This window comes from Macaca fascicularis, chromosome 7 (assembly GCF_037993035.2).
Source record: "Macaca fascicularis isolate 582-1 chromosome 7, T2T-MFA8v1.1".
Classification (NCBI taxonomy): domain Eukaryota; kingdom Metazoa; phylum Chordata; class Mammalia; order Primates; family Cercopithecidae; genus Macaca; species Macaca fascicularis.
This window is the reverse complement of record NC_088381.1, coordinates 66,883,967-66,889,854: the sequence shown is the minus strand read 5'-3', so window position 1 is coordinate 66,889,854 and position 5,888 is coordinate 66,883,967. Positions and strand designations below refer to the sequence as shown.

At 56.2% G+C, this 5,888-nt stretch overlaps 1 pseudogene; it reads left to right on the top strand.

Moving 5' to 3' along the window:
- Positions 1 to 5,888, top strand: part of LOC102140943 (golgin subfamily A member 6C-like) — a 107,614-nt pseudogene that overhangs the window by 1,075 nt on the left and 100,651 nt on the right.

The window sequence follows — 5,888 nt, the reverse complement described above, 5'->3', positions numbered from 1 at the left end:
GGCGCAGGCCCGGGCGCCGGGGTGTCTGCCCGCGGCGGCGCCGCGTACGCGGCCTCTGATTGGGCGGGAGCCTCGAGGGCAGCAGCGGGCTTTAGATGCCTGGTGCGCGTGTGTGGGGGGGCGTGCACGCTCGGGGCTGGGAGGGGACGCGCTCGGCACCCCAGGTCGTGACCGTGCTCCTGCCCGTCGCGCGGCCCCGCCTCACCCTCCCCTGCCGCTGCAGCCCCGGCGACTTGCGGCGACTTGCAGCAACTTTGTGGAGACCCTGGGGCGCGGCGGGCCGGGAGGGGTGGGGACGGAGGCGCTTTCGGGGTGCAACTGCGGCCTTTCTCTCCAGAGAAGAGAACGCGAGGGGAGTGGGGCGGGGCCGCGGGCCGGACCGCCTGGCAGGCTGAGGGGTGCTCCCCCAGTGGCACAGCCACCCGCAGTCTGGGACACCCACCCAGCCCCGGGGCGCCGCGCTGAACCTGCTCCGGGTGCCGGACTCAGATGACCCCGACAGGGTCAGGCGAGACCGCACGGCGACAGCTCCCAGGCCCAGGGCCCGGCAGGTTGTCTTTGCAGGCAGGCGGAAGACACCGAGGTTGAGTTGGGGGAGTGCAGAGACGTGCCCGGGCGTGTATGTGTGTGTCCCCTTGCCTTCTGCTCCTCGGGACGATGGCTGGAAGAAGGGAACTTGCCGCAAGGCGCGCCCCACCAGACCTGGACCCTCAGGAGCTCCCAAGAGGCTGCGGATGGGAGGGGGCGTCTCCAGGTCTGCTGGCCTGGTGCCCCATCCCTGCTTGGAGCCATGTCCCCGCGTGCCTCACTTTGCATTGAGGTTGTGGCTGTGCTTTGTACCCCTCCCCTTTTGAGTCTCCTCCCACACTCTGGACCTGTGCTGGCTGCCTGAGGGAACACCCCAGTGAGGGGAACACCCCTCACTGCCAACCCAGCCAATTCTGTGGAAGACAGGATGGAAAGCTGTGGTCCAAGATGGTGCCTCCGCGAGGGAGAGAACCCCATGTCTCCTGGAGTGAGAGACTCAAGGAAGGGTCATGGGTCAGGACTCCTGCAGGCTCCTCATCCTGCTTGCTTCCAGGGCAGGTTTTTCCTCCTCTAGGAAGCCTTCTCTGGTTGCTACTGAGTCCTTCCAGTTAGAACTTCCCTGGGGTTGTAACTGCCGGGATCCCAAGCAGCCCCCATCCATATGCCTTCTTTCCTGCCACTCGCCGTGTGAACCTATGTAGTTAGAAGTCTTGATCTCAGCCGGATGCTGTGTGGAGGGGTGTGGCGGCTGGAGCAGTCAGTATCTACCTGGGTCTCTGTAGTATGGTAATGTCTATGGTGATATCAGCTTTCAGGCTTAAACCTTACTTCCACCTCCATTAGCCCTTGGAATCCCTTAGCCGCTTTGTGAGAGTGCAGGACCCATGGGCAAGGTTCTTATCCATTTCACAGAGGAGGATTTTGTGGCAGAGATGGAGGCAGTCTTCTAAGTCTCTGGACAGCCCTTTTTCACTGCGAGGGTATCCAGTGACCCTCTTCGGTGAGGCGTGGAGGGCACCCAGGCCTTCTTTATTGACCTGGCAGGCGGGCTCCTGCTGTGTATGGCACGTTTACCAGGCCGGCAGCGGCTGTTCTCAGCCAGAGGCAGTTGAGCAAAGGCTTCTGGCCTGTGGGACCTTTTAACCCTAGCCTGGTTAAATATGTGCTTCCTGGATTTGGGGCCAGAGGCTGTCTGAGCTTTGCTTGATGGTTTGGAAGCCCGGCTCCTGTCATCCTCTGCACAGCTCTCGGAGTTCACTACCATCCCAGGGATCCAAATCACTCCCCACCCAGCCTGGCACTCTATGCTGGGTACTGGCATTTTCCTTCGGCCCCAGAAGCCTTCTTATCCTCTCCATCCTAGAGCCCCTTTGTGGGTCAAAAGTTTCCCCATGATCTAAATGTGCACTGAGGGGGACTGGAAGGGACTCCTAAGCTCCAGACTTTTGCCTCCTAGGTGTTGACCAAAGCTCTGTTTGACATCCAGGAGGCTGGAGCATAGCAAGACGCCTAGCTTGGCCCCACCCCTGCCACGGTGCCCCACCCCTGCCCCACCCCCCACCCATCGGTGCCTGCTTGAACCCCTGCCACGGTTCTTCTGATACCTCCATTCCCACCCCAACCAACTCCAGCAAAATGAACCCTTCATTTAGGGTCCTGAGCCATGGTGAGGAGGAGACCAGGGGCACTTCTTTGGCCCCTGGTCTATTCTGCCAGGGGTGAAAATTCCAGCCTGGGGCTTCCAACCCCTACTGACTGCCCCCTTTAGGAAAACAGCCACTTTCCCACCCCAACCTCCTGACTGGGAAGGAGCAGTGCCCAGTGTGACCCCCTTAATTTCCCTCCCCAGGCAAGACCTGACCCTGCCATATTTGGGTTTTAAATTATAGAAGTATTCTAACAAATCCAGTGGTAAGAATTTATTGAGTGGCCTGGGTCTTGGGGTGACTCAAGGGAAAAAGCTGCCCCTGACCACTCAGGCATACCTTTGTGGGGGCTGAGGGCCACCCTGACCAGTCTCAGAGTTTCTTCTGTGGGCTTCTCGGGCCCAGACCCCTGTTCCCAAGAACCACGCCTTGCTTCTTAGTCTCCAGGCCCTGGAATCCTACCCTTGAGCCTCACTTCACATTTGGAGGCATCTTCTGGCTTGAGACCTGGACTGAGTGCTGGGGATACCAATCATGAGCCTGGGCCCCTCCCTGGATGGTCTCTCAAAGGGGAAACAGATTTGGACCCATACCTCTGGGTATGAGCCGAGCGGGCTGGGTGATCAAGAAGGTCAGTGGGGGAGTGGCAAGGGGCTGTTTCAGAAGGAGGGGGCTGGCAGGGTCTTGACCTGCTGATATTTTCTGGGACTTGGTCGCTGCTTAGTAAATAATTGACTAAATGAGTGAATGGCTTATGTGAATGTGAGTGGGGGCTTTCTAGGAAGATGGCATGGCGCTGGCAAAGGCATGGAGGTGGGAAGTGCTGGGCAAGGATAGAACATGTTTGCAGTGGAGTAGTTGACACGGGCATGGAGAAGGTTGGCACCAGACAGAAGAGGATCCTCAGTGCCCATCTGAGGAGTGTGGGCTGATTCTGAATTCAGGGCTTGCAGGGTTGAAGTTCTGGAGAGACACAATTAGATTTGCGACATAAACTGCTCCTCTAGTGGTCGTGGGAGGGGTTGTCCGGGAGCTGGGAAGACCTGGGTGGGGTGATCTAGGTTGTCAGAGTTGGGCGAGGGCTCAGGATTCATAGGCCCCACCACCTGGGCATACAGAGGTGGCAAGTGTCCTGAAGTCATGGATGCAGTCTCCAGTACTGACCCTGCCACTGTGTGCACTTCAGTAAGCCCCTGAGGCCTGTGGGTCTGCCTTAGTTCCTATGTCTGTAAAGTGGATGTGTTTGTTTGTCTCTGTGGATAACTGGAGTGAGTTTGAGTGGGAGTTTGTAACCTCAGAAGAGGGCTATAAATGAAAAGGGGTAGAGGACTACAAAGGAAAAGGGGTAGAGGAGTAGTGAGGTGATACTATTTGATAGAGGAAGAGCTTGAGGCCTAGAGCGGGGCAGTGACCAGCACAAGGTCACTAAGCAAGTTGGGAGCAGGCACTGCAGTCTCAGGTTTTTCTGGCTATGCCTGTGCTTGCTGGGCAGGGGTGGGTGGGGCGACCGAGGCCTCGGGGCCTCTGCAGGGCCTCCGTAGGCAGTTGTTTCAGCACTCCAGCTGTCAGAGAGCATGTGGGGCCATATGGCCACATCAGGGGAGGTGCCAGCCTCCGGAGGAGGGATAGCAGCTGCCACCATGGCCGTCTGGATCTATGTGGGAACTGCCAGCCACCAGGGTCAGGGTGAGAGGGGCCAAAATGGAACTTCGGTGTCCAGGTTGGTTTGGACATGGAGGCTGGACCTTGGCAGGTGGCCCAGTTCCAGCACCCGCCCGCCTGGACAGCTGGATAGACAGCTCCATGCCCAGGACTGATACAATTAGCTCAAGGCCAGCCGTGCCAGCCACCCTCCTCACGTGCCCCTCCCAGCTCTGATGGCCTTACCATGGGGTGGCACCGTGCCTCTGATGTCAGGGTCACTGGCCTCAGTGGAGTGTGTGTGTATGTGACATGTCCCCACACCCTGAGCGCTGATTCTGAAGCTCTGAGACTTTGGGGTGTGGAGTGGCTCCTCAAATCAGCCTGGTGGATCCAGAGGGCCTGGGCTTGGATGCCAGATGGAAGTGGGTTTGAATCTTGGCTCAGCTGCTTCAAGCTGGGTGAGCTTGGACAAGTCACTTTACTTTACTTTACTGAGCCTCACTTTCCTCATGCGTGTCATGGGGGGATGATATCTACCGTAGCCCACTTGGAAATAATGCATGTAAAGCAGCCACTGCCGACGGCATTGTAGGATCTGAGTAAATGTTAGCTGATGTTTTTGCCCTCTGCAGGAAGGGGAAGTGAGTCAGGTTGGAGTTTCAATGTAAAGAGGAGCCCTATTATTATTATTTTCCAAGGCAAAATCTGCTTTATAATTTTGTGTTTTTATACTCCTTATTTTGTTTAGTCCTCATGGTAGTTCTAATAAAGTAGGCAGACAGCATTGTTCCATTTCACAGATGAGAAAACTGAGGCCACGGTGAGAAGTGATTCTCCAGAAGCCACACAGTGAGTTAGGCTTAACACTGTCTCTGGATTCCTGGTCCATTGTTCTTGCTTCACAGTGAGGCTTCCCAAACTTCTAAGGTGGAGACTGGGGGAGGAGTGGCTTTGTCTTCTGTCTATACCAGTTTGGAGGTTCTAGAGACTCCCTTCTTGGCTCTGTTTCCATTATAGGTACAAGGACAGGCTGTCATGGTGGCTGGCAGCCAGTCTCAGCTGGGAATGGAATGAGGGATGCTCAATAGGGCAGCATCTGCTGTATTTCTCCGACTGCCCCAGTACAGAGTGGGGCTGAGATTGGGGGGCTTCCTGGGGAGGAGGAGAACCCAGTGATAAGTGAGGGGTAGCCCTTCACCTCCCAGGCAACCCTGGCCATACCAAGGCAAGCAGTCCTGAGCCTTCTGGGTCAGGGTGGGGAGGGCACTAGGCCCTAGCCCTTTCTGGTATGTAACCTTGGACAGATTACTGTCCCTCTTTGAGCCTCGGCTTTCCCCTTTGGACACTGGACAGAATGATCTCCCTGCCTGCCTTACAAGGCTGTTTTTGAGGCTCTAATATGTATTTTTCTACTTGGCAGGGCATTATAGAAACATGCTATTTCACGGCTGTAATTCCAGGACTCCCCTGTCCTACAATTTGATGATCTATGATCATTCAATGAATCACTGTTTGGGTGCCTCCTCCAGGCCTGGCTGTGCCGGGTGCTATGGGGACAGAGATGAGTAAGACCAGCCTCTGCCCTCTTTGGGCATGCAGTCTGGTGGAAACCGTAGACAGACCTTCCCAAGCCCAGGCTGGCTGTCGCACTCTCACCCAGCACCCTTCCAGCACTCCCTGTTACCTCCAGGCTGGCGTCCCGACCCCTTGACACCTTGCACAATCCTATGTCCCACCCCAGCCCTCTCTCCCAAGCACCTTTCTGTGTGCCCAGGCTCCAGCCAATCAGGTGTGCTGTCGCTTTCCTCCTCCATGGTCCTTCCATCTAAGAGTTCTCCCCCATCTCTGATTCCACCCTCTTTTTAAGGATCAGCCCAAATGCCACATTAAAAAAAAAAAAAAAAAAGAAAAACTTTCTCCTGGTCACCCCTCCTGGAAGCAGCCCATCCTTCCTCAGAACTCTGAGAGCAGTGTATCAGCTTTACATTTAGGAAACATTTATGATTTGCTGTGTACCCACTGTGTGCAAGGCCTGGGGGGCAGTTTGTCTTTCTTTTGACTTGGGATCAC